At 36.9% G+C, this 27493-nt stretch overlaps 1 long non-coding RNA gene across 1 annotated transcript in view; it reads left to right on the top strand.

Moving 5' to 3' along the window:
* LOC140640959 (uncharacterized) overlaps positions 1 to 4102 on the top strand; it is a 128004-nt gene extending 123902 nt beyond the window's left edge. The window contains exon 6 of the long non-coding RNA XR_012037554.1: positions 3968 to 4102. This is a non-coding gene — a long non-coding RNA (uncharacterized lncRNA). The remainder of the gene's footprint in view (positions 1 to 3967) is intronic.
* Positions 4103 to 27493: the final 23391 nt, after the last annotated feature.

Genomic DNA, 27493 nt, shown 5'->3' with positions numbered 1-27493 from the left:
TCATTTAATCATATAGCAGTATTATTACCAGCTCTGTTTTCAGCTGGAACAGTAGCATAGAAGATGTAAGGTAGAGTAGATGTATAAGGATTGATATTTAAGCCTGTATCTTTAGCCTGATAACAACTTTAGCTAATCTCCTAACCTGCCTTCACCAGGTTGTGAGAAATTAAATAAATCACACATTTATATGGAAGTTTTGCTCTGAGTTTATTTGCTGTCTATTCTGAAGGATACACTGTAGATAAGACAGTATGGTATAGATAAGATGCATGATTAGATCTACCTGCTAACTTTAGTAAATATCATATGCACTTTATAAAATGACATCCAGCAAATGAAATATGACAATTCTCTTTTTAAATATTTTAGTCTAGGCAACTGGATGCATGAAAACACTCCTGAAAAGAAGTATGGGCTAAGGATTTTGGGGAGAAAGAAAAGAATTATCAAAGGATAACAATTAAAGAATATAAGATAGAGAACTTTGTGTCTCAAAAAAGCATCACTAGCAGTTCAGCAAAATACACATTTTAACCCTTAAAAATGAGAGAGTAAATTTTAACACAGATGTTATCTAAAGACAAATGTGGCAAATAATGTGAATGAATAAATCTGGTAATATAATTTTGGTTCAAGGTAGAAGTATCAATATAAAATACAAAATTTATATGATATGGAACTGAGAAACTATAATATAGGCTGAAATACTGTACTTTCATGAATTAATGTTAATTTTCTGAGGTATGATAATGATACTGTAGATACATAGGAAAATGTGCTTGTTTAGAAGATGCTGAAGTATTTTGAAGCCAAATATCATAGTGTCTGCATCTTTCTTTCAAATGGTTCAGCAAAAAAAAAATCTCAAAAGCCGCTTGGAATATTTTATTCCCACCTTCACTTTACTGTCACTATCTTTTCCATCAGGTGTAGTCCTTAGGGCTCAAAATACTCTGAGAGATCCACAAAAAATGTTTTAAGTTCTTTTAAAATCAAAAGACAAAAAATGGATTTCTAGGTCAAAGAAATGTTTTGATATATAATGTTAATAATTCATCTTTATGTTAACACAGCCATAAAATATAATTTTTAATCTTTTTTTTTAATGGAGAAAGAGGCACACAAAAGTGCGCAGGCCTGCAAAAGCCATGAAATGGCCTCCTTGCCACCATTAGAATTTAAGCTCCATGAGGGCAGAGATCAGTGTTCTCCCCTGTACTGAAGACACAGTGCAGTGGCTGGTCTAGGGCATAGTCTTTTTTTTTTTTTTTTAAGATTTTATTTATTTATGAGAGAGAGAGAAAGAGAGAGGCAGAGACACAGGCAGAGGGAGAGGGAGAAGCAGGCTCCATGTAGGGAGCCTGATGTGGGACTCAATCCCGGGTCTCCAGGATCATGCCCTGGGCTGAAGGCAGATGCTAAACTGCTGAGCCACCCAGGGATCCCCCCCACCTTTTTTTTTTAAGATTTTATTTATTTATCGTAGAGAGAGAGAGAGAGGCAGAGACACAGGCAGAGGGAGAAGCATAGGGCATAGTCTTAATTAACATCTATTGGTTGAGTGAAAAAATCACTTTGATTCAAGTTTTGTGAACATTGAACATATTCTTCTAATAAAGTATATGAAATGCACTTCTAGAAGCTGAGTATGCATTATTTTTGGATTATCAAAACATTTTGGATTGTTAACATCTCTTTCCCTCTCTTTTAGTATGGGAAATTGTGAATTGATGGCACAGGAAGGAAAGGAAAAATCAATGGGGAGCAGTCACTTGTTGACCATGTGATAGGCACTAATCTACATTCTAGGCACTCTTTTTACCCACTATGAATCTAATGTGTCTGCTTCTAGAAGGAAAAGACAAGATAATTTAAGGAATATTGTTTTGTGGAGAATTTGCATACAACAGCAAAAATGTAGTAATAAGCATTTGTCGGCATTTATGTACCAAGCCATGTGCTTAAAAGCATTTTTTGGGAGTGATCTCATTTAAATCTTATGAAAGATCTCATATAAAAACAATACCTCATTTTATAGATGACCGAACTGGGGACCAAGCGGTCCAGCCACTCCCCCAGTTTCACACAGTGAGGCAGTGGCAGGGCCTGGACTTGAACCCAAGTCACCAGACTCAGAAGCACATACTTAACCTGCTTCCTTCTATTCTGTCTCCCACATGTGCCTTGAGCGACCTGCCTGTGAAAACTTGGGGGGATTATTTTTGACTTTCTAAATATTTTGCACTTGTGGGCAGACCCACTTCTGGATTAAGTGCTTCAACCATAACTGTTATCAGTAGTGATGTCTGGAACTGAGGTATCTGAAATCACCTTATGATTCTAGGAACAAGAAATGGATGTGGAAAAGAGTTGTACAGGCCCTTTTGCCACAATCTGATGCCCTGGATTCATTGCCGTAATGGGGAAACTGTTATGCAGTGCAGGTTATGCTGTGGAATCTCCAAGGAGGATGAGCTTTGCTGCAAAGCATCTCATGGATGCATTGGCCCAGCAGTAGCAGGCAGTGAGAGAGGTGACTCAGACTTAGAAGAGGAGGGAGAAGGGGAAGGGAGGAGGAGGAGGCAAGAGGGAGAAGAAGGAGGAGGGTAGAGGAGAAGGAAGGGAGAAGGAAGGTGGGGGGAAGAGGAGGAGGAAGCTGCGGGGGTAGGGGGGAAGGGGAGCAGAAGAAGGGGGAAAGAGCCAGGAGGAGGAGGAGGAAGAGGAGGAGGAGGAGGGAGGAGTTAATGCAGACAGTGAGATATTGAGGCCTGTACCAGGGCTATGGCTGTAGGAATAATTTTCAGGGGACAAAGGTTAGATACTTTATGTGGCAACATGATATGTCAATGATGTTTGTTGAGCAGAAGTTTTCTTCCTAGAGGCAGAGTTAATACAAGACACGTGGGCATGGATTATAGGAATTAAGGGATGTGGGCACATTGTGTCTATTTATAGTAGTTCTGATACCCAATGTGGAAGAATGATTTTTAGCGTCAACATCCTCGAGTCAACAAGACATCAAGATCCCTCACTTCATTATTTAGAAATAAAAAAATTGATTATCAATTTTTAGATTCTTGTTGTAGTTATTTTTTAAGCAGAAGGTGAAATTGGTCCAATTTAATTAGAAGAAGTTCGGATTCAAGGGCTCTCCTTTCTTCCATTTTTTTTTTTTTTTTTTTTTTTTTGTGTGTGTTTGAATTCTCTTGCATGTTTGTGTGAATCTGGGGGCTGGTCTGTTCCCTAGGTGGTGGTTGTGTGGGAGTAGATAATATGGTAATTTGTTCTGAGGAGCAATGAGTTGATGGATGTGAATATAAAGCACCCAAGACTGAGTGTGTTCTTTGTTTTGGAAAATATAGGAGAGTAGTTTACATTCAGGCTCAGACTTCATAGGTGACTTTATTTTAATATGAATGTTAAATTTTATTAGATGTGCTTTTTCCAAGTTGCTTTTACCAGAAATTCACCATTATTTGTACTGTATAATTTTCCTTAAGATTCCAGTAGAGATTTTAGTACAAAGTAACTCTAATTGAGGAAATGACACAATCATAGTACATATGATACCCAGTCACTAGTGAGTTCTGCAGGCTTAAAAATTAATTCTCGTTGTTCCTAAGTAGAGGTAGCAGCAGGACTCAAGGCAGTATTTCTATGGTCCCAATGGCTTGTTTCCTTTTTGGCCCTGATAGTCATCATTACTACAAACTTGTTTTACAAAATAAAACATAAAATAGTGAGGTTGATTGGATTAATATGATCATTATTTTCACTCCTTCCATGAATTACCATCACACATTCACAGCTTTTGTCTTGAGACTGCAGAACATCTTACCAAATGAAGGTTGTGGGTATCTTTCCCCATCCCTTTGGTTTGCGACAATGTTCAGTTCTGAGAAGAGGCTTAAGAAGACATTGTGTGGTTCTTCTCCTGTCTCTCACACTATGTCATTGTTTCCAGAAGAACAGATCCCAGGTAGCTGTTGGTCCAAGGAAAACAAAAGATGAGTGGAGCTGACCTGAACCTGACCTGCACTGTGAAGTGGAACTTGCCCAGGCTACTCTCAGGTCTATAAGAAAACAAATGAATGTTGTTGTAAGTCACTATAATTTTAAGATTTTTTTTTTTTTGTTATACTGCTAACATTGATTTAGTATCATAGGAATTCTCATGCCTCCTCAACTGACCTCATTGTGGAGATGCACATGGAGAACTGTGCCAAGTGTTACATCTAATCTTTGTGTCTGGACTTGAGAATCTCCTTGCCAGTTAAGTCACCATGCTTCTCAAATCAAATCTTTTTTTTTTTTTTTTTAAGATTTTATTTGTTTATTCATGAGAGACACACAGAGAGAGGCAGAGACATAGGTAGAGGGAGAAGCAGGCTCCCCACAGGTAACCCAACAAGGGACTCGATCCCGGGACCCTGGAATCACAACCTGAGCCAAAGGCAGAAGTTCAACCACTGAGCCACCCAGGTGCCCCTCAAATCAAATCTGATGACTATTTCAAAAAAAAAAAAAACCACTAACTTGGAAGTATCCAGGCTTTGAACTTGGATCTGAAAAAACATTTTCTATTTTTTCAAGAAGCATCAAATGAATATCTTAGGAAAAAGAAACTCTGGAATGACCAGGGGGCCAAGAATCTTTGTGCTGTATTCACCTTGGTCTACTGGTAGGCATTTCAAATAGTGTGACACAGACATTACATGAGCCAAGAACACAATGTCAGAAGGCTAGTTCTAGTCCAGTCTACTTGCTGAGACATCTTAGCACTTAATGAACTTCTCTGAGTCATGATTTCCTCATCTGTTAAACAGGAAAAATTATAACTGCTCCAGCTACCAAAGAGAATTTTTTGTTTTATTTTGTTGTTTTTTTTTGTTGTTGTTGTTCCCTTTTTGGTGATCACAGCAGGTGGAGGTCCTCGAAAACTAGAGTGTAGCCCAAATGTCAGATATGCTAATTCTCATCAGAAAGTATTCTCAGGGGATTTGGATGTTTTGGTTTTTAAAATACCCTGCAATACTCTACCTGTATTGTAAGGTTTGTGGCCACCATGCATCCCAAAGTACATTCCAGAGTGCTAGATTAGGAGCTAGAATACTTAAGTTTTAGTCCTCAATTATTTTCCAAGTATTGTTGGGTTTTTTGTTGTTTCATTTTATTTTGCTTTGTTCCACTTCTGTTACTTGGCTGGTCTTGTAGAGATTTTTAAGACTTTCTCATCTGTTTCAGAGTGAGAATTAGCACGCTTGAGTTTTCTTACCATGGACCAAAAGGTTTCAACCTTATTATTTGATATTTAGAATGGGTAGAAATATTTCTAAAGCAGAGGGTAGAACATTAGCAGATATTTGATTATTGGAAAGATTCTTGGTGTTAGAGACTCCCATTCGGTCTTCATAATTCTCCAACCTTGTCATCATTTATGGATACATGTGAATTGGTGTATTCATCTATATCTCTATATATTGCCTAGGCTTAACCCTCTCTACTTTTCCCTACTAGAACATACTATTTATTCTGTATACTCTGACATCAACTTATAAGTTTGCTCTTGCATAGTTTGTTTTTCCACCAGCCAGAATGAAAGATGATCTAACACAAAGTATTGAGTAGAGTGCTTAGAAGAGTATTGCCTCCATAGTAGGGTAGAATTTTAGACTAAAGGCATTTTGGACTCACTCTAACAAAATTATAATCGACCTCAAAAGAATCACATTGATTCCAAGTAAGTAATATAACTGTACTCCTGAACAGAGCCCTCAAATATTTAAAGTTATGCAAATAATAACAACAACAAATCAAAACCACTCCAATCCAACAATGTAAATATATGTTTGGAATCCAATAAAAAATTACCAGGTATTTAAAGGGATAGGAAAAATTTATCCATAACAGAAGAAAAAGGAGTCAATAGAAATAGACCTATAAATGGCAAGAATCACAGAATCAGTAGACAAGGACATTAAAATATTTATAATGAATATATATGCTCAGGAAGGAAGAAAAAAGCAGGAGGAAGTTGAAGGGAGATATGGAAGATCTAAAAAAGATTTAAATTGAACTGTTTGAGATGCAATATACGTTATCTAAAATGAAAACTACACAGGATGGATTAATTACAGATTAGACATTGCAGAAGAAAAGATGAGTAAATTTGAAGACCTAGCATTAGAAATTCCCAGAGGAAAATACTATGTTGATTCTCATGTTAAGGATATTGAGTAACTGGGAAATTTCTCCATAATATGTACTTTCAAATATTCATAAGTAAAAGGAGAAGGTGTAGTAGTGACTGAAGTTTAATGAGCTCCTTTTAGGGGGCTAGGCTAAATATATATGATTTCTAAAACTCTAAGTTGATAAAGTTATAGAACTTAGAACGTAGTGAGGAGTTAGTACATTCTGTTGGTAGTCTCTTAGGTAGTCCTAGGTGATTTCTGTAAAAGACCACTTCCTGAATAATTCTTCAGGTAGCTGATGGGTGGCAGTCAGGCTACTTAAGAATTGTTTTATTGAGGACGAGGGAGAGGAAGTGCTCTGCATAGGAGTGGGTGGCTCTGGGATTATTACTTGGTCTGATTAAACTGTCCCACAGTTGCTCACAAAATGCACATTTTTTTTTTAAATACAGGAAGTCACCCTTCAAACCATCAGTAATGGGTGCATTTGGCAGAATAATTGAATTTTACATTTAAAATATTCTTTAATATGAGGAAATATTTGCTTTCTGGAAATTCTTTATTCTATCATTGCTGATTACCAAGGTTTTTTCATAGCTGCTCTAGCAATTTTCCAAAGCATATCTTTGCTTCCACAATTCAAAAAGGGCATCTAATTCATAGCCCTTTATCATTAGTAAGACCTGCCTCTCTACAGGTTGTTCTCTTTGCAAGTATTTTCTTTTGATGATGTTGCTGCTCTCTCCTTGTTCATATTTTTCTTTAGTCTGGCAGTCAGTTTACCTTTACTTATTCTCTGTGGTTCTTTCTGCTAACAACATTTCCTCTTATACCTTTCTTTCTTCATTGAAATCTAAATAAGTTTCTCCCAATTACAGAGAGAGTCATCATTCTCTCATCAAAACTTAGTAAATCCAAATGATCTGATACTGTTCATTTATGTGTCAGGACTCAAAAAAGTGGAGGCCGCCCTGGGGCCAGGCCCACATTACAAATCTAAGCTTAAACCAGGCTGCACTAGTGGGTCTCCTGTCAAGGAGACCTAGCACAAAACCCCAGTCCTCCAACTCTGCTTTAGCCAGCTCACCTTACCCTAGAAAACAAGTCCTGCTAGCCTTGTAAGGAAATCATGCCTTGTTAGCCAATCATGCTTTGTTTCTGTGTTGCTGCTTTTAATGCTCTATAAAACTCCCTCTTTATTTTTTATTTTTTATTTATTTTTATTTTTATTTTTTAATTTTAAAAAATTTTTTTAATAAATTAATTTTTTATTGATGTTCAATTTACCAACATACAGAATAACACCCAGTGCTCATCCTGTCAAGTGCCCCCCTCAGTGCCCGTCACCCATTCACCCCCACCCCTGCCCTCCTCCCCTTCCACCACCCCTAGTTCGTTTCCCAGAGTTAGGAGTCTTTATGTTCTGTCTCCCTTTCTGATATTTCCCACACATTTCTTCTCCCTTCCCTTATATTCCCTTTCACTATTATTTATATTCCCCAAATGAATGAGAACATACACTTATAAAACTCCCTCTTGCCCCAAATTCCACAGGAAGAATACTTTGTAGCTGGTAAGGTACTCCTCCAATCTTGGATTATTTTCCCTTGCTTAAAAGACACTACACTTGTTACTAAATTGTTTTACTTTTGTCATTAGGCAGATTCACTCAGCCACATCTCAACAAAAGTTGGAAGAAGGTTTCTGGACCAGATGATTATTATGATGCATCACTTACACATCCTGTATCAGAAATATAAAATTGCCTGTGCTTTACTGACTTCAACATTACACTACATGTGAATTCTTAATCATGAGTGAGTGAATTCTTAATCACTCAATTGCTTTTAACCTAATTTCTAAACTGTCATGCCAAAAAAATGTTCTTCCATGCTTCAATTTCTATAAAATGGTTAAAACCTGAGAGGAAGGAAAGGCTTATAAAGACTGCATATATGATTATGGGATTATTTACAGTGTGAATTGGGTTTCTTGTACTTTTACATTCAGAGTTGTATAGATTATTTAACAGCATTACTCTACTCTTAATCATTCTGAGACCACTGGAGAATTGCCTTCTGGCTCAGTGCTTGTGCTAATTATTGTAAATCTTTTTTTGTGTGAAAAGTAGAAACAATCATTATTGTGGTGTCTCAGGAATTTGGTGAATAATATATAAAACCAGAAGATAGGGGCAGAAGTAGTAAACTTTTAGAATATGGCATAACAGAACTGGAAGGACCCTTGAAGAATTAGGTTGATGCTGTTCATCCAGTTTCCTCTTTTTGCAAATGGGTAACCTGTAAAATTCCAGTGAAATATGTGATGTATTAGTGTTGATGCTCACTATTCAAATGCTATCAGGGACACTAGAAGTCATGAGAAATTGTGTTTTTTACTAGATGTGATAAGTGGACCCCTTGGGCAAGTGTGAATATCAGATGAAGATGGTATAGGAAGGTTTGTTATAGTTTGGCTGTTAGGTGACTGGAAGGAGGGGTCCAGGAGGCAGGAGTTTGCCATGCATGGGTACTATCAGGGAATGGGAGCCATTCTGTGCTTGAGATCAAGAGTTTTTATCTCAGATGCAGGGGGTACAGATGTATTGATTTAAAAAACATCTGACATTCATGATAGCTAAGAGAGGGGGATGTTTGGATATTTCTATGGTTTGCATATTGTTCTTATCTTTGTATAGATTTGGACATGATTACAAAGTGATCTTGTCTTTTTCTCACTCTGTCGTATTCCCAGAGTGACCTCTGCTGTTGTTGGTGCTCTGTGACATTGTTTATATTTAACTGGAGAATACCACAGTCTAGCTGTCAGGTCAGTTCCCAGCTGACAACTATCAAGGCTTCCTTATTATTTCTTATTAACACATCCGAAATGGGAAGAATAGGAGTGGTAGTGTCCAAGCTTGAACATAAATCTCTTGACTTCTAGGACAGAGACCTTTTCATTAATATATGCCAGACCACGAAAATCTGTAATGTGGGAAAAACAGTAAAAGTGAAAAGTACACAGAGCTTGGAATTTGATAAATTAGGTCCAAATCAGGACTCTGTCACTTAAATAATGTCTCTAAATTTCTGGTTCCTCAGTGAGGCAATTGAGTATTTTTAAATGAATGTTGTTTCCCAATTCTGTGTTGTAAGTTTTGCAAGAGGGTCCAAAAACATAGAATTTTTTTTGAGCTTAGAAAAAGTGTATAATAGATGCCAACTTAATATGGAAGCTTAAAATTTTCCTTAATTTAAAATAGATTTCTTAATCCTGTGGTTTTGAAATCTAAGTCAAAACTGATAAATAGCTAATATTATCTGTCCTTGGATTGAAATAAGATAATTCATGAATGTTACTTATTGTTGGGGAAAACAAACAAACACCCAGTATATTTTTCTTCTTGTCCAATTTTAAGGGCAATTATCAAGAAATAACACCTACAAGATAAGTAGATTTGTACTCTTTTCTGGGCTTATATTGTTGAATATGTTATATTCATTCCTTAGAACTCTCAAGTAAAAAGTCCCAAACCTCCTACTTGTTACATATTTCACTTCAACTCACTCCTTGAAATTTGATCACAAGATTTATATTTCTGCAGGCTGTTTACAAAGACTATTTTGGGTTCCATGAAAGAACACAATCTTTGCAGAAGAACAATACAAAAAAAATTTATCTATAGATGAAATAAGGTCAGAAAGCAATACTTCTTTAATTTTTTCAAATAAAATGTTCATGTTAATTAAATTTGTAAATAAAACCATACACATCTTCTAGAATCCTGAGTTTTACCTTTTGATGTGTTTCATCCTTGCAACACATCCTTTTCAAAGGAAAAATAAATTGCATAAATAAGTAAGACAATATTCAAATAGATAAAATGGGGAAATGAAATTTCTACAAATTGCACTTGTGACAACATGAATTCCCTTCCTTTTATTTTATGAGCAGTGTTTTGAGGGCACAGAGATTGGTTGTAGGGCTTATAGAGCTCTGAGGAAATATTTGAAAGTATTCACTACAAAGTAGAGGAGGGGGATACACTCCTACAACTCTCCCAAACACAGAAATGCTTAGTGAAATACACAGCCACAGGTAACATGAAGATAGAACTAACCTCAAAAGAAGAGAAATCCCAAATTTTCAGACCCCCAGAGGAATTCAAGCCAGAATAGTGAGCTAAAACTAAAACCTGTGGCAGAATGCTGAAGACCCAGGGGAGGTAAATATGGAACTTGTCTCTGAGGTTGTCTCCCCTGAGGGGAAAAAAAAAACCTCCACTGAAGATTTCAAAACGTATGAAGTTCTTGAGGGCATATGTCTCCCTCCATGTCAGTCTCTGTGCTAGGCAGGAAGTCTGCTTGAGGATTCCTTCTCTCTCTCTCCCTCTCCCTCTACCCCTCCCCAACTAAAATAAATAAATAAATCTTAAAAAAATAAAAGTGACATGAGATTAAAATATAGATGCTACTCCTAGGAAATAGACAGTGAGGGGTCTAAAATAAGTTATAATACATCATAATTACAATTAAGCCTACTTGAACAATCAGAAACAAGTTCAATAACTATCAGTTGGGTGGAAGGACAGACTGCAGTGTATTTATACAATGGTATACTTCAGTGGTGTAGTTAAAAACGAATGGGATCAATATGTGGTACTATGGATAGAATTTAAAAGCATCATCGAGAATGAAAGCAAGTAGTAAGTAACACAAGGCACATTACATGTTACCATTCACATCAATTTGATAAACTCGTAATATGCTCCTGGATATATAATACGTAGTTTAAATGTGAAAACACGGAGAGAGAGAACACTCAGTTTAAATAGTGTTAGCAGTTGCTCCTGGAGACAGATGGAGAGAAATCAACTTGGGCCATTTTCAGTTGGAACTCCAGCTGCATCTGCAATGTTTTATTTATTTTAGAAACTGAAGCAAAAATATTATAGTGTTTATGTTCCCAGCAGATAGGTAAAGGTGATTTTTTTTTTAATGGTGCTTTCTGTGCTTTTCACAATTAAAAATATAGGGACAAAAAAATGTGAAAGAATGGAGCAACTTTCAAGGTAAATATAGGACTTATCAAACTTAATAGTATCTCTGCTTCCCTAAGTATGGAAGTGACTCACTGCCACAGGAGCCACAGAGCCACACTTTTCAGGTAGAGTGGGGTTGCCACGCAGAAATGAAAGTTCTCCAAGGCCATTCATGCATCTAACGTATTGTGAGAAGGGATCATCTTTTAAATGCAAATTTCTCTGTTTACATTTGCCCGATCACCCCAACATCCCTCGCCTTTGTTAGTCTTGCTAAGTTTTTTCCAACACAAAAGTACAAGGGAGAGGAAAGATCATTGCGGTGAAATCTGAGAGGCCCCAGTGCACTCCTCTGAAGTTCCTCTTTCTTTCAGTTCTCTTAGTGAAGATGTCTTTCCCTTAACTTCTTTTACGGTACAAAGTGCTAGATGACAACAGCGAAAGCTAAGGATCAGTTGCATAGAGCTGTATGGATTCTGATCATAATAGAATGAAGCTGTTTATAGGGTCTATTGTTACTCAGTATCATTGGAGGGGAGGGAACTTCAAAATTCAGTGGCCAAAGAGGAATGGTAGGACACAGCGGAAGTATGTTTCTGTAGTAAGAGAAAATAGAGAATTTGTAATTAAATCATTTTAGTCATTTAATAATTGAAGAGACAAGTTTAACATATCCTGTGCTTTTGATGTTAACTAGAGTTTAACATATTAATTGCCCCAAACTGATGTGAAATAATGCAAATTTAATCCTGCAACTGCTCTCTCCTGTTTATTCTAGCTGAGGAGTCTTTCATGGTTCTCCAGCATGAGATTTTTCTTTTTAAAATATTTATGGTTGTGTCAAATATGTGTAGATTCCTTCAAAATGATCTCATTTTTAAAAGCAATTAAAAATGAGAATAGGCCCCATTAAAATTCAGGAATAAAACTTGTCATTAAATGGAAGTGATCTGTGTGCTGAATACCAAAGGATTTGGCGGCTCTAGGTTGACTCTGAGCCTAGGCTAAAGCAGAGTAAGGAGGCTTTTGTGACTGAAACAGGCAGAAAGCTGGAATTCTAAAAAGCCACGAGGAAATTTATTTGCATATAGGAGAAATAGAATGAGTGGGGATTTTTTGGACATCTTTGAAATTCAGGTTGATTTGATCCAATTAAATTCAGGAAAAAGTCCTTGGGCCTCAGAATGGAGAATATATATGACAAACAGATAATCTGAGCATAGGTCTCATGGGATGATGTTTCCATTTCATTCAGGGATGGGTATTGCAGAGTGAAAAGATTCCAGGCAGAGTAAAATGGAAGAGAGATTGGTACCTTCTCTGGAATTAGAATTGACATACTAAATGCTTCTTAATGTTCTTGTCCAGTGCCTAAAGAAATGACGTACAGGACTATCCTCAACGGGTGTAATTTAATTACACACTGGATTTTAACTGATCTGCATATAAAGATCTCTTCTCTTAAATTTCTTTCACAACATCCATCCTTCTAAAAAATGAGGTTTGGATGACCCTGAGATACTATCCATGGATTCTTTATTGCGTGCTCCCAGCCCTGTTACAACAACGTTAAGTCATTTATATGCTACAGAAAGAATCTGTAGCCCTAATTATTGTGGGAATTGGGTAGAGAGGTAAGGTTTGGATATAAAAATGCGAATATATAAACTAGCTCTAAAGAGAAGACATGAAGGGATATCTCATTTTGGAATCTCAAATATATCAAGTTCAGTCACTGTGTGACTGAAGAGAAGTTGTCCAGAAGATACATTTTGGACATAAGCTTTTTATATTTAGCTATGAATTCTGCCCCAAATTCCACTGGTTTCATTGCTGGTGAAATGGGCTGAATGTCAGGCTGAGCTCTAAGGCCTGATTCTTGCTCTGTATTACTTTCCTTGGCCTTACTCTGACCTTAGCACTTAAAGAGAGGTGATTCCTTCTGAACATAAGCCACCATCAATTGTTGCTAGAGCTTAAGGAAAAACTAGTGCCAGTTAGAGAGGGAGTGTTGAGCTCATTCTCTCTTCTCTAAAAAAGCTCTATACTTAGATGTGTAGGAGATGCGTGTCAGTGATGAATGTATGAAGACTCTCATTCTTAAGTCAGGGCGAAAAGGTTAGGAGAAATCAACATGATTCCTCACATCACATATCATTTGTGGAGGTACTATAGTGTATAAGGCATGTTAGGCACTATTGCCAATACAAGTATAAGGGTCTCTACCAGAAATTATGATCTTGTAAAAACTAGAGAATATCAAGGTTTTCCAGGAGGTCAGCATTTAATAAACCTTTCCCAAACCGAATTCTGAACCAATTGGGAGAAACAAAATTGGCACAAAGGTAAGATCAAAATATCGGTGTTGGTATGATAGAACTGATGGAAAAATGTGGCTTAAGTTACAATTTCCCGATGCCCTGCAAAGAGGATAGCCCTTGAAAATCTTAAGTGTAGCAAAGCACATCTCAGGTTATGCTTTCTGCAGAGCTGATTCTAAAGAAGGAAACTGGTGTCTGTCCAATTGATGGGGGCCCTGAAATGTGGGATAATGATTGTGTGGAAGCCAGCAGTGCTGGTGGTGAAAGGATTCACCTAAGGCAGAACAAAAGAGATAGAAGTTTACTTAGGAAGCAAGGAAGCTGTGGGCAGGACAGCAAAGCAGGGACTGTCTGTGATGATGCAGTGGGTGGGGGCTGTTTTTAAAGAGGGAAGGTGAGAGATGCCTGGGTGGCACAGTTGGTTAAGTGTCCAGCTCTTGATTTTGGCTCAGGTTGTGATCTTGTGGTCATGACTGCATCGTCATGAGATTGAGCCCTGCCTTGGGTTCACACTTAGCCTGGAGTCTGCTTGGGATTCTCTACCTCTTCCTCTGCCCCTTCTGCTTATGCTCTCTCTGTCTCTCTCTTTCTCTAAAATAAATAAATAAGTCTTTAAAAAACAAAACAAAACAAAACCAAACTAAAGACAGAAGGTGAGGAGGTATGGGGACGTATGCAGTTCTCCCTTTTTTGGGTAACTGTTGCCTAGTTGTAAGTAGCCCATTGGTCAGTTAGGGCCTGTGGATATTTTGAGGTGGGTTGCCTGATGGACCTCTCTGTATTCAGCCAGGGGGTTGCTGTGGGCCCTATCTACATTCCATTGCTCAAGCTTGTTTGCCTAAAAGAGGCCTCTACAGAAACTGCATATTCAGTTGATTATTCTATATTTACCAACTAGATTAATTCTCTTAGCATGGGATATGTTATCAAAAAATCTTTCTGACATGATCTTCTAGATCGTATCTTTAGGGTCTCCTAAGCAAGAGATATGAAACCAGTGAATTCTGGGTCTGTCTCCCAATTTTATTAACATCCTTTTGCCTTCATTTTTCTGGGTTAATGCAATCCCACCAGGTTGTGCTTTCCTGTCAGATCAGTATCTAAACCAGGTCTTTATGCTACACATTATTGCCCTTCATGGCTTCCATTTAATATTGAATATGGTCCATCTTTAGTATCCTAACCCCATAAACATTTGTTCATGATCTCAATCCTATCACTCTACTTTCTGGAGCAATCTTTCACTCAGGAATACTTTCAGTATTTTATACTGCTGATTTCATGGATTATCTTTCTATGACTTTCACGGGGTGCTTCTCAATAGTTTTCTGGATCCTGGCTCCCTCTGCAGTAGTCATTTCAGTATTCTATGATATCTTTCCTCTCTTTTCCTCTGCTAGATTTCATTCTGTGCCTAACAATTTTTCTAATTTAGTAAGAACTGAAACAATTAAATAGTCCCCTGTTTAAACATTGCTTCTGAAACTTGTTTACATGTTGGCACCACCTAAGAGGTTTTAAAACACTGATGCCAGATCCCACCTCCAGAGATTGTGATTGATTTGGTCTTGGGTGCAGTTCCCCAATAATTCCAGTGTCAGTAATGTTTTAGAACCACTGAACCCCTTTTCTTAATACTTTAAGAGCAGTTAGGGGCCCTCAGTGGCTCAGTTGGTTAGGTGTCTGCATTTGGCTCAGATCATGATCTTGGGGTTCTGGGGTTAAGTGAGCCTCTCATCAGACTCCCTATTCAGTGGGGAGTCTGTTTTTTCCTTTCTCTCTGCCCCTCCTCCTGAACATGCTCTCTCTCTCTCAAATAAATAAATAATTTTTTTTAAAAAAAAGAACAGTTAGACTCTTGCATTTTATGCCCATCTATTCTTATCTTTAAGTTTTTATTTCTTCCACATCTATTTACTTTAGTATTTCAACCATACTCATAAGTAACTCTTTTTCTTGCTGCTGCTTAACCTGAATGCCTATATTTGATTTTCATTATTCAATTGTTCCTATTCTAATAGAAAGACTGAAGTACTCCAAGAAGTTGCTATATTTTCTTTATAATGAGGGTCCCATGTCTTTTTAGTTAGTACTTAACAAAATCTACTCCTTTTCTCTGGATGAAACCCAATTTGAATCTAAAATCTAAATCTGGTTTAAAACTGAATGGTGGGGTGGCTCTTGGGCCTGTGGGCAAGTTTCGTGAATTTAAGATTAGTTGCTCTATAGTTTTCTTTTGATTCCTGAGTGAAGAATGGAATTTAGGGCTGAGGACCAATCCCTTACTGTCTACCCAGACATAGTACTCTAACATTAGCTAAACCCTAACTCATGCTCTGTAGAACTCCACTATATGACAGATCTGTCTGCAAAAAAGTAAAATAAAATAATTTCACCCATTCATTGATGCTTTAGGAGGGTTACTCAACACAACATTGCATTCAGTATGAGGCCAGGAAACTCTTGTGAAATTCAAGGTTAGACTACGATAGCCTCCTCCTGAGTCCCTCATGGAAGGTGTCTGATTATGTTGCTATGGCCTGGTGCTTGCAGCTCAGCCTTTATAAAAAAGCCACTTACCTACGGCTGAAACTGTCATAAACTTTGATGACCCAACAAGGTTGAAGTGCCATGTGATAATCACTCCCTGAAACCTAAGTCTTAAAGCTGCCTAATCAGAACATATCAGCTAAAAATAAAAATAAGCAAAACAAAACTGTCTCTGTGTATGACACAATATAGGCTGCTGAAACCAAGTGTTTCTCTTTTGTTTCAAATATAGAAGCACTCTTCTTATGGGCCACAGAAGGTGCTTCAATCTCCAGGTATTATTTTACTACACAAACTCTACTCTATTTCTCATGGTCCTGAACTAGGGCATTCGAAGGACCAATCATAACAGCTCCTTTCTTTAGTCAATCAGAGACAAAGGAATTATGGAAAATGAGATCAAAACACCAACTTGTTACTAATAGGGCTTTTGGAAAACATGACTTAGTTGTATGACACTAGTGGTCTTTTTGAAGTTGGATCCCAGAATTAGGTAGGTTTATCCAATCACAGACAACCTTAAAAAAAGCACAGGGAATTCTTGAGGAGTGATGCAACCAACTTCTGTACAACAGAAGGCTTGCACAAACAGACCATAATGTATGCTTCCTAAAGTTAGCTGACCTAACTTCAGTTTCATGTCACATTCATCAATCACCCAGTCATTCCTCCAACAGTCCTCCATCAACAGAGGTCCCTCACTATGGAAACTGAAAGGCAGCAGAGAGGAGGCTCCTTTGTACAAAACAGATAAGACATAAACACAAATGTTCGTTACACCAGCAACATTTGATTGACCCACAAAAACACTCAGCAGCCTTCATCCTGAGGAAGACTCACTTGTGATTACTGCTGTGTGAAAAACAACTCTTGTGATAGATCTTAAAGGGTAGAAAACATGACAGGGAACAGGGGACTTACAGAAGCACCCTCAGCAGAAACACTGTAAGAATAAGATGGAAAAGTTGAAGACAAAGTGAGTTATCTCAAGCCCATCATCACCAGGTAAGCTGCACTGTTCCTTTGTTAATTAGCTCATTTTGTCCTATTTGTCAAATTAATCCTACTTAACATTTTATAAAATGTCTCACATAAAATCTTTCTAGGGCACTTACAGTGCACAAATGATGTAGGACCGATCTCAACACTTCTAACCAATGTATTTTATGGCTCCTCCTCTAATAAGAATCCTTTCCTGGAACTTGTTTTGTGGCCTCACAGGAATGAACGCTGCATGTTGTTGAAGGTCACAAGACTGGCTGTAACTTGCTGGTGTATCCAGCTTTCCTGTGTCATTAGGTGGTAGGTGGTGATAGCATTAAGAGTAGGATTGCAAGTTTATCCTGAAATCAGGTAAAGATCTATCCTCTTGCCCAGGAATAGAGGAAAAAGTGGTCTGATTGTCTTCTATATATGAAAAGGCACCCATCCTTGTCTTTACTACAATCCCATGAAAAGAAACACAATTATTTGTTTGTGTCATCCTTAATGCACAGATTGTTATAACATAGAAACACACAAATGTTGTAACTTATACACCTATAATTAGGATATTTTAGACAACACACACTCAAATACTTAAACTTTTAGTTCCCCTTACAATATTTAGTTAGCTAGCTGTCAGAAAAATAGAGAAATCTAGAATTATGAATTATGCAGATTTAATACATGAAATATTCATCTCAAGTGAGAGTAGGGAGGTGAGCATAGTAGAATGCTAATAATCTTTAAAGGTAATATCTTTATCTTAAAAATGACTCTCATTGTCAACGCGGGCCTAAATCTTGGTCTCTGTTGCTCTGCAGGCCTAAATCTTGGTCTCTGTTGCTCTATACTTTTAACAACTGAAAATATCTGACTGCAAATTTTAGGATATCATTTAAACCAGATCTTTGTGAAGATGGCCATGTGGGTAATCAGGCTTTGATTGTTGTAGTTCTGCTAACTGATCTGTTAATTTTCCCTTTTACCTCTCACTCTCAAAATTGGTCTCTAAATAGGACCCACTGTTCTGAGGGGAGGACCTATTTTGCACTCACTCATTTTCCTCCTCAGAAGATCTTTTGAAGGCTTAATCTTGGTCCTGTTTTAAAAATGAGGAAATCTCTTACTTTTTAGGGACTGTCATGAAGATTCCATGAGTTGTAATGCGGGTGACACCATACAGGCTACAGGTGTTCAGTGAATCTAAGCCCTGCCACACTTCTTTCTCCTCTTAGGCATTTACTGGAGAAGGCCAGATGGGCTACTTATCATCCCAAGGATCTAAGTCATTTGGTGACAAACCTGTTCAGCCATCTGCTATTGCATTTAAAAGCTCTAAATAGGTAACCAATGCAGGCATGTTCCAGCCAAATGCACTATAGCCTTCACAAAAGCTAGCATGATGTTGGATATCCCTCTGACTGATAACAGGATTCCTGATAGAATTTTAGGGCATGCCAATGTTTCCGTGGAGCCGGTAACAAAAGTATGTATTTTATAAACCTGTTTCCTGTGTTTTCATTTCTTGATCAACTATGAGGATGCTTAGTGTCCTATTTTTTTTATCCTGTTTTGCCCTACCTTGCAGTTTGCCTATTTATAGGCAAATTTATCTATTATATACTTATATTCAATGACTAACTATAGGCAGTTTGCCTATTTATAGGCAATTTATCTATTATATACTTATATTCAATGACTAATTATATAAACATTGGCACTTACCATTTGGCTGAGTGACCTTCAGCAAGTTGCTGAGTCTCTTTGAATCTCAGGTAGCTCATTTGAAAAAAAATAGTGTAATATCTTAAGGAATGAATAAATTAAAATGAAATGATATATCTAAAGCAGCAGCTCTCAAACATTTTGAACTCAAAACTCCTTTAGCTTTTAAAAATTACTGAATATTTCAGGGTTCACCTGGGTGGCTCAGTAGGTTAAGCATGCCCCTTCACCTCAGGTCAGGATTCTGGAGTCCCAGGATTGAGTCCTGCAGCTACTCCCTGCTCAGCAGGGAATCTCCTCCCCCCTCTCCTTTTGCCCACCCTCACCACCTCATGTTTTCTCTCTCTTTCAAATAAATAAAATCTTAAAAAAAAAAACTAATGACGTTTTCAAGAAGCTTTATATTTATATGAGTTATGTATCTATCGACATTTACTGTATTAGAAATTAATTGCTGAGAAATGTTTCTATAATATTTATTTATTTTAAAGTAGCAATAATAAAGATGCCTGGGTGGCTCCACTGTTGAGGGCATGATCTCGGGGTCCCAAGATCGAGTCCCACATCAGACTCCCCAGAGGGAGCCTGCTTCTTTCTCCCTTTGCCTATGTCTCAGCCTCTCTCTCTGTGTCTCTCATGAATAAATAAAAAAGATAATTCCTTTTTAATAAATTAAAAAGAAATAAAGTAGCAATAATAAACCCATTATATTTTAACATAAATAGCATTTTTAATTAAATGACTACATTTTAAAAAGACTTTAGAAGGTGGCAATATTTCATATTTTGCTAAACTCTTTAGTGTCCTTAAGACAGCTGGATTGTTATATATACCCTCTGTATTTGATCTATTGCTATGTGTTGTTGTTCATGAAGAAAATGTGGTCTTACACAGATTCATAGTTGGAAAAGGGAAGACTATTCTTATAGCCTTCTTTAATAATTGTGGATATCCTCCTTTGATATTCACCTAAACTCAGCAAGTGGTAGTTTATAAAAGGTTTGTTGCAATCTGGAATTTTAAACCATTTCAGTGAACATTCTGTACTGTGTAATATTAAAACCCACTGGTCTGCTTTGTACTTTGAATAGACCTTTCACCCACATATAATTTTATGCGTTGTGTATGGATCATTTAGAAAATATTGATTTACTGAGTTATATAGGTCTTCTAAGTGTTGACACATTTTATCACAGGATGTAAACAAAAATCAAATTTGTTAACTCACCACATATTGTATCAGAAAAATCTCCAAGTAAAAAAAAAAAAAAAAAAAAAAAAAAAGAAAAATCTCCAAGTATTGGAAAGTTGTCAAGCTCTTGGTGGTAGATAGAAGTCTTCAAAATTCAAATTTTCATTTGAAAGTTCAAATTTTATCAGTGGTCACAAATATTGTTAGTTGTTTTCTTGAAGTGACAGGTTTACTTTGTTCATTTTCAAGAAAATATCTGCCAAATACCTAAGTCTGAAAACCACTGTTTGTCTGTTAGTACTCTTTCAAGAAAAAATTGTGTTCCATGAGAAAAGTGGCAAGTGCAGCTTACAACTCAGATAATCACACATCTTTATTCGAGACAATTATAATGCTTCAGTCTCAGCAGATGGGCTTTGTGTGTACTTTCCATTTAATCATATAGAATATTAAGAAGAGCAGTTAAGAGGTAAAATTTAATAAAATTAATAAATTTTACTACTTCATTAAAAACAATCTTAAGTGAGGCTGGCTGGCTTTTTTATTTATTTAAGAATGTACATATGTATGTATATATTTATTTATTTTCTTACATGCAAGTTCATGGCTGTGAAGACTACAGTGATTATTGATATATTTTTCTTTTGGTGACATTGCCTTGATTCATGCTTAGGGGTCATGAGTTTTCCCATGATAAATTTTACACCATCAATCCAAATGCCAAAGACATGGAACTTCTTAGCATCATTGTGAAATTGGTTTTGACTTTGCAGAGTCCCTGAAAGGGTCCTGAGGATGCTAGGGGCTCTTGAGCCATACTTTGAACTGTTAATATATGTTTTAGATATTATATGAGGTAATACAGGGCCTCAGTAAGGAAGGTCAATTCCATTATTATTGGAATGTATTTTATAATGTGAATGTATTTGTGGAGGTTGAGTTCATGGCACATTATTGTCACAGGTTTATATGAAAGACCCTCTTTCCAATCTTCTATGTTTTAATAATTTTAACCTCTTTCCCTTTGTTCCTCCAGCCCTCGGACTATTTCTGATTCACCATGGGTGTGGGGGAAATCAGATGCCAAACTTGGTGGGGTAGGTGACCATGAATAGTTTCATAGCTCACCCTCCCCTGAGGTAAACAATGATCTGAGTTTTGAGAAGACGGATTATTCCCTTAATCCAATCAGTCATCACAGATGTTATTTAAACAGTCTGAGCCTCTTCTACACTTAATATGATTCAATTTACCAAAATAATTTTTTTAAAATGCTGTCAGATCACAATACTATTTTTAGAAATAAGAAATACTCTCCTCCTCCTCCTACATAGTGATGCCTGAGGATGATTACAAACATTCACAGGTGGTAGTTAAATTAGGCAAAAAATGTGTATTTGTTTCAAAACAATTGAACAAAGGAAACTGAGAGAAACACAATGTGTTTCATCACATGAAGACATTTTCTCTGGCTTCCTAACAGGGCAATTTAATTCTGAAAGACTGCATGTATTGATTGAAGTACTGGCCCCTCGATACTTAACAGATGAATGAAACCAACGAAAAGGGCACTTACTGTTCACATTTCCCAATGTGAAAGAAGTATTAATAAAGGGAGAGAGTTAATTTTAGAAAATGACACCTCCTCCAAAAGATTGAATTTACTGAAACTGTTTCATAAAATAGAGTGGTAGGTTATTGGCCTAAAACAATACATGGATTAAAAGAGAATGAGACCAGAGAGAGCAGCTTCCAGGGAGGATGGCTCCAGATGCTGTTCTGGATAGAAGACGGCAGGCTTGGCTGCCTGAAGTGGAGCTAGGCCTTCGGGAGCTACGAATCTGGGGAGAGGCTCTTGTTGGGTTGTGAAAGCTTGTAAATCCCTGCTTTTTAATGTTAGCTCTTCTGGTGCTTCTCACTCTCCACATTTCTAGTCTGTCTCTCTTCAGCGGCTCCAGAGTATTGTCTGCTTATAAACTGCCAAAGTGGTGCCTGCAGGGGGCGCTGTCTGGACCAATGGGAGGCATCATCTCAGGGAGTTTATATCTGAAATTTAATGATGAAGAGTAACTGCAGATTAAGTGCAATCTCTTAAAAGAAGTTTCTGATATCTTGACCTATAACATTATAAATTAGATTGTCAGATGCTTTGGGCGATGAGCTAGGTCTTACAAACACTGGTGATTTTTAAAAAATCTTTACAAAAATCCCATGGTAACATCCATGTTTGAAAGGGTCAGTAGACTGAGGCCAAGGGAGGATAACTTATCTGAGGTTGTTCAGATTGCTATGAAGGCTTAATCCATTTGGTCTATTATAACTATTAGATTCTTCTTGATAGATCTTGGTAGCCTCTGTCAAAGCAAAAATTGCGTGACATGTCTGTAGATGTGGTGCAATGAGGATGGCAATGGCAATATGGCAGATTTTTCTAGTTTGCAGTTGGAATGTTTTGGTGATGGTGTAGACATCAGAGAGATTTTTGGTGGGATTCACCACAGCCAGAGTTGTTTTCTAGAAGAGTATGGAAGATGCAGGATTTCTGAAGAACTTTCTTGGCAGCCATATAGCTGCACCTTGAGGTATGAAGGTGCTGATAGATGGTCTGCTGAATAATGAGCCCTTTGAAGTTAATATCAAGTCATCTGGCTTTAACTTATGGGAATTCTTCAAATCCTCGGGGGAAAGGGCAGCTAGAACACAATGTGTAGGTCAGTAGGAATCTGGGCAATCAGGTTTTAATTCTCGTGACTCCCAAGTCAAGACTGTAGGGGAAAAACTGGAAATGTTTGTTTGGAGGGTTTTAGTCAAATGTTGATGGAAACTGCAAAGATTTTAAATTTTGTAAGTGCTGACAAATTGTGTGAGATGACAGGATCTCATATGCTTTACAGGTGGTGACAATATCATGAAGTTTATAAAGAGGTGAAAAATAACTCAGAGACAATGAACAGGACTAGAATTTGATAACTCACTAGGCTGTGGTATAGTTTTCTCTTGAAACATAAAATTTCTCTCTATAGTCACCTCACTTTTGATCCATGATAATCAGAGTAAAATCATTATTATTTTAAAATTTGTTTTATTTATTTGAGAGAGAGAGAGAGAGTGCATGAGCAGAGGGGAGGGGCAGAGAGAGAGGAAGAAGCAGGCTCCCCTGCTGAGTAGGGAGCCCCATGTGGGGATCCATCCCAGGACCCCAACACCACTACCAAGCCAAAAGCAGATGCTCAACCAACTGAGCTACCCAGGTGCCCCAAAGTAATATTCTTTTCAATCATAAAAGAAATTAGGTCTTATTAGATTTGACCTGATTATCTACATAGGTGCAGCAAGAATGGTAATTACCCATATAAACCTTTTAAAGTTTGCTTTGTTGGAAGTTTCTATAAGGATTTGTAGATTGGACTTTTCAAAGCCTCTTCAGTCTAGGAAGCTGAGCCAGTAACTTGTCACCAGATTTTGCTTGCAGTACTTATAGATTTGGATGAATTCCTTTCTTTTTGAGCTCTCCAACATATCCTATTTTCTGGGCCTTCCAGGAGTAACTTTCCTTACTTACCTATAAGGCTGGAAAGGTATAAACCAGGCATAAGACTGGTTTTCCCAAGAGGGCTTTGTAAGCATTGGCCCCTTAAAATTGACCTTAATTCCTTAAAACTGTCTGGTCATATGTTATTCTGTGCACATCATTCTCAAATATGACATTATAGTCAAAGTCTTGGTTACATAATCAATATTTTTAATTATGTTCTGTTACAAGGAGGACAGATTTTTATTGAACCTATGCAAATAATTATATTCCCATGAAAATGAGAATACACAAAAGTTTCTGAATCCTGAAGAAGATTAAGCAGGGAAAAAAAAAGATGAATGTTTCATTTCTGTTTACAAAAGCTAATCTATTAAATATTTTTATGATTTTTACGATATTTATTTTAAGGAAAAAGAGAAAAGGATTCCTTACATCCAGGAACTAGAACATGAAAGCATCACTAATATTCCAAATAAAACCCATAATCATCCTTCATAAATTCATACATAAAATCATATTTTTATGATTTTTACGATATTTATTTTAAGGAAAAAGAGAAAAGGATTCCTTACATCCAGGAACTAGAACATGAAAGCATCACTAATATTCCAAATAAAACCCATAATCATCCTTCATAAATTCATACAGTCCTGTGGAATAATTTCTTGTTCTTAATCTTGGATTAGCAAACTCATGAACCCATCAGTTTGTTCTGGCTGGTCTAAGAATTAAATTGACGTGAGATTGATTAACAGGAGAAAATCAGATTTAATTTTGTACTATGGGAATCTCACACACCTAAGATATACATGCCATCCCGAGCTAAAGCTTCAAAGGAGGTAGGCGGCAATTCACAGTGTAGATGATTGGTAATTAGATGTTTGCCCTGCCATATAAATGGGTCAATTAGACAATATTTATCTGTGGTAATAACTCTTATTCTGGGAAAGATCCTAAATTTGGATTCGTCTTGGTAGTTAGGGAGGGGCAGAAACTTCTCTTAAGACTACAGGTTCCACATGCTAATGTGGGGGTATTTTGGGGATATTTGTTCTGAACCTTTTTTTGGGAAGGAAGAAATTTAATCTACCCTTCAAGGTCTTTCTATCTGGACAAAGCAAAAATTGACATGAGACAGACTAACAGGATTAAATCAGATTTAGTTGCATACATATGGAGAATCCACATAGACATGAAATTTTGAAGACAGTCTGGCAACATGAGGCTTATGTTGCAGCCTGAACTAAAGGCAGGGATGGAAGTCTGGAGATATGAAATGGAGAAAAAATTAGGAGGGTGAGAGAGGATGTTTGGAAAACAAGGATTGCCTACTGTTATGCAGATAAGTTTCTTAGGTAAAGAGTAAGCTGTATTAATAGCTCTCTCTTCTAGTACCAAGCTCTCATTTCCAGGGTAAATTTAGGCAGTTGAAGGGGAAATAAATAACTTTTTCTGAATTTTCTGGTGTTTGCTTTTAACTCAAAATAATGTTCGCGCCAAAGTGGTCCATCTTGGGGCAGTCTGCTCTTGGCCTTTACATCCTTCACTTGGTATCAGGCATAGTGCCAGGACATATCATGGACATTAATCAAGGGTATTGACACATTTCTAGAAATTTCATGTAATTTAAAAATTGTTTATATTAACATTTACCCATATAGACATAACCTGGGGAAGGTTAAGCATCTTTTTTTAATTTTTTTTATTTTACAATTCCCATGTAATGCAACAGACCAAAAAAAAACCTAATCATTTTTTGTATCTTTCTTTTTAGGAGGTGAGAGATCCATAGTGACTTTCTAAGGGCGCTTTGGGAAATCTCACATACAGTTTTAGGTGTAAAAGATATTGTTTAGGGTTAGATTTGAGGAAGGCAAAATATTATGTTGTCAGGAGGTTTGACTAGCTGGTTAAATCTGATCATGGATCATTGAGAAACAATGCTTGGCTGCCATTTAACTGAAGTGACAATAAAAAAATTATATGGGAGATAACAAAATTGTAAAAAAAAAATCCTTAGCTCTTTTAAAACTAAGAAGACTAGGTTCTTTTAAATAATCAAGGACATGGTAAACTCAACATTAAATCACAGGAAATTATTTTGATAGAACACAGAGTTCTGGGTAGCCCAGGTGGCTCAGCGGTTTGGCGCCGCCTTCAGTCCAGGGTGTGATCCTGGAGACCCAGGATCCAGTCCCATGTCGGGCTCCCTGCATGGAGCTTGCTTCTCCCTCTGCCTGTGTCTCTGCCTCTCTCTCTCTCTCTCTCTCTGTGTCTCTCATGAATAAATAAAAATCTTAAAAAAAAAAAAATAAGAACACAGAGTCCTTATATCCTTAATAGTGTAGAGAATTGACAGGCCCAAAAGGTGTCACTTGGGTCAGGCCAAGTCACCATACTGGGACTTACAACCTAACCTAATTATAGTTTTTACCACTCTAGAAATATATTTTATCTTGTCAATCAGGAATTTTCTGATAAGCATCAGTGAGGTAATCTGTCACATGGGTCTTTCAATCCCCCAAAGGAAGATGAGGTAATCCACCTAGTAAGACCTTCCACCCCCTTTCTCTGCAAAGGAAGATGATCTTGCGAGGAACAGTCCTTCCTTGCTAACTAACACTTTCCTTCCTATGAAAACCTTTTGTTTTTTACAACTCCTTGGAGCTCCCCTCTGTTTGCTGGATGGGATGCTACTCAGTTCGTGAATTGCTTAATAAAGTCAGTTAGATCTTCAAATTTACTCCATTAAATTTTGCTTTTTAATTGGATTATTCAGAAGGTAAAGAGGGGTGCCTGGCTGGCTCAGTTGATAGAGTATATGAGTCTTGATCTCAGTCATGAATTTAAGCCCCACGCTGAGCATGAAGCCTACTTAGAAAAAAAAATGGTAAAGGGAATGCCCAGGTGGCTCAGTGGTTGAGTGTCTGCCTTTGGCTCAGGGAATGATCCCAGGGTCCTGGGATTAAGTCCCACATCTGGCTCTCTGCAGCAAACTTGCTTCTCCCTCTGCCTATGTCTCTGCTTCTCTCTGTGTCTCTCATGAATAAATTAAATAAAATCTTTTTAAAAAATGGTAAAGAAAATAATTTATAACCTCTTATTAAGAGCAGACCAATAATTCAAGAAATTGTTGTCATTTTAACAGAGAGAAAACTAAACACTAGTTTTGCATCAGTACGCTATTGATACTAAAGCTCATTTTAAAAAAACAAAATCTTAGACAACTTTAACTGTTAGATTGAGTTCTTTTTCTTCAAAGCTTCTACAACTTTCCTTATCCTTTTTAGCTTTGTTCTTTTTCTTTGTCATTCTGGAACAACCAGTTGATTTACTTCATGATAAAACTACACTTCTTTTTCCTTAACAATAACACATCCTATGTACCTTGCATGCTTTGCACACAGTTATTTTCCTTTGCCCTTAGAGTTTCATTTACATATGTTGATTATAAGTTTTAACTATTAATAACTTTTATTTTATAGATAAAGCTAACACATATATAATTATGAACTATGTGTCACATGCCAGCATTTTGTAACAGATTGGCAAATCTTATGAATGTACCATCTCATGATTTTTATAAGGATTTGCTTCCTTATGTACAGTTACTTATTGTGGCAAAAAACATGTTTATTAATGGCCTCAAATATCTAGCCTTTCTGTACCAAGTAAAATAATAAGTTAAGGTATATAAACTTAAATTTGTACTTAGTAATTAATATTTCAGTGTTTAATCTTAGTTAGAAATGACCTAGATATTTAATGAAAATATATTACTTAATTTAGCATGCAAGCCTACAATTGTAAGTTACCAAAAGGGTTTTGAAAACTATTTTTAAGCAGACATACTATAAAATATAATTATTATTGAAGTAAACCAATCATATAAGATGCCATCCTTCTAGTTCACTTGCCTATAGCTTCCCCAGGCCAACAGCTTCC

The sequence above is a fragment of the Canis lupus genome, chromosome 10 (genome assembly GCF_048164855.1).
Source record: "Canis lupus baileyi chromosome 10, mCanLup2.hap1, whole genome shotgun sequence".
NCBI classification, from domain to species: Eukaryota; Metazoa; Chordata; class Mammalia; order Carnivora; family Canidae; genus Canis; species Canis lupus.
The sequence above is the reverse complement of the archived record's forward strand: the minus strand, read 5'-3'. Positions and strand labels throughout refer to the sequence as shown.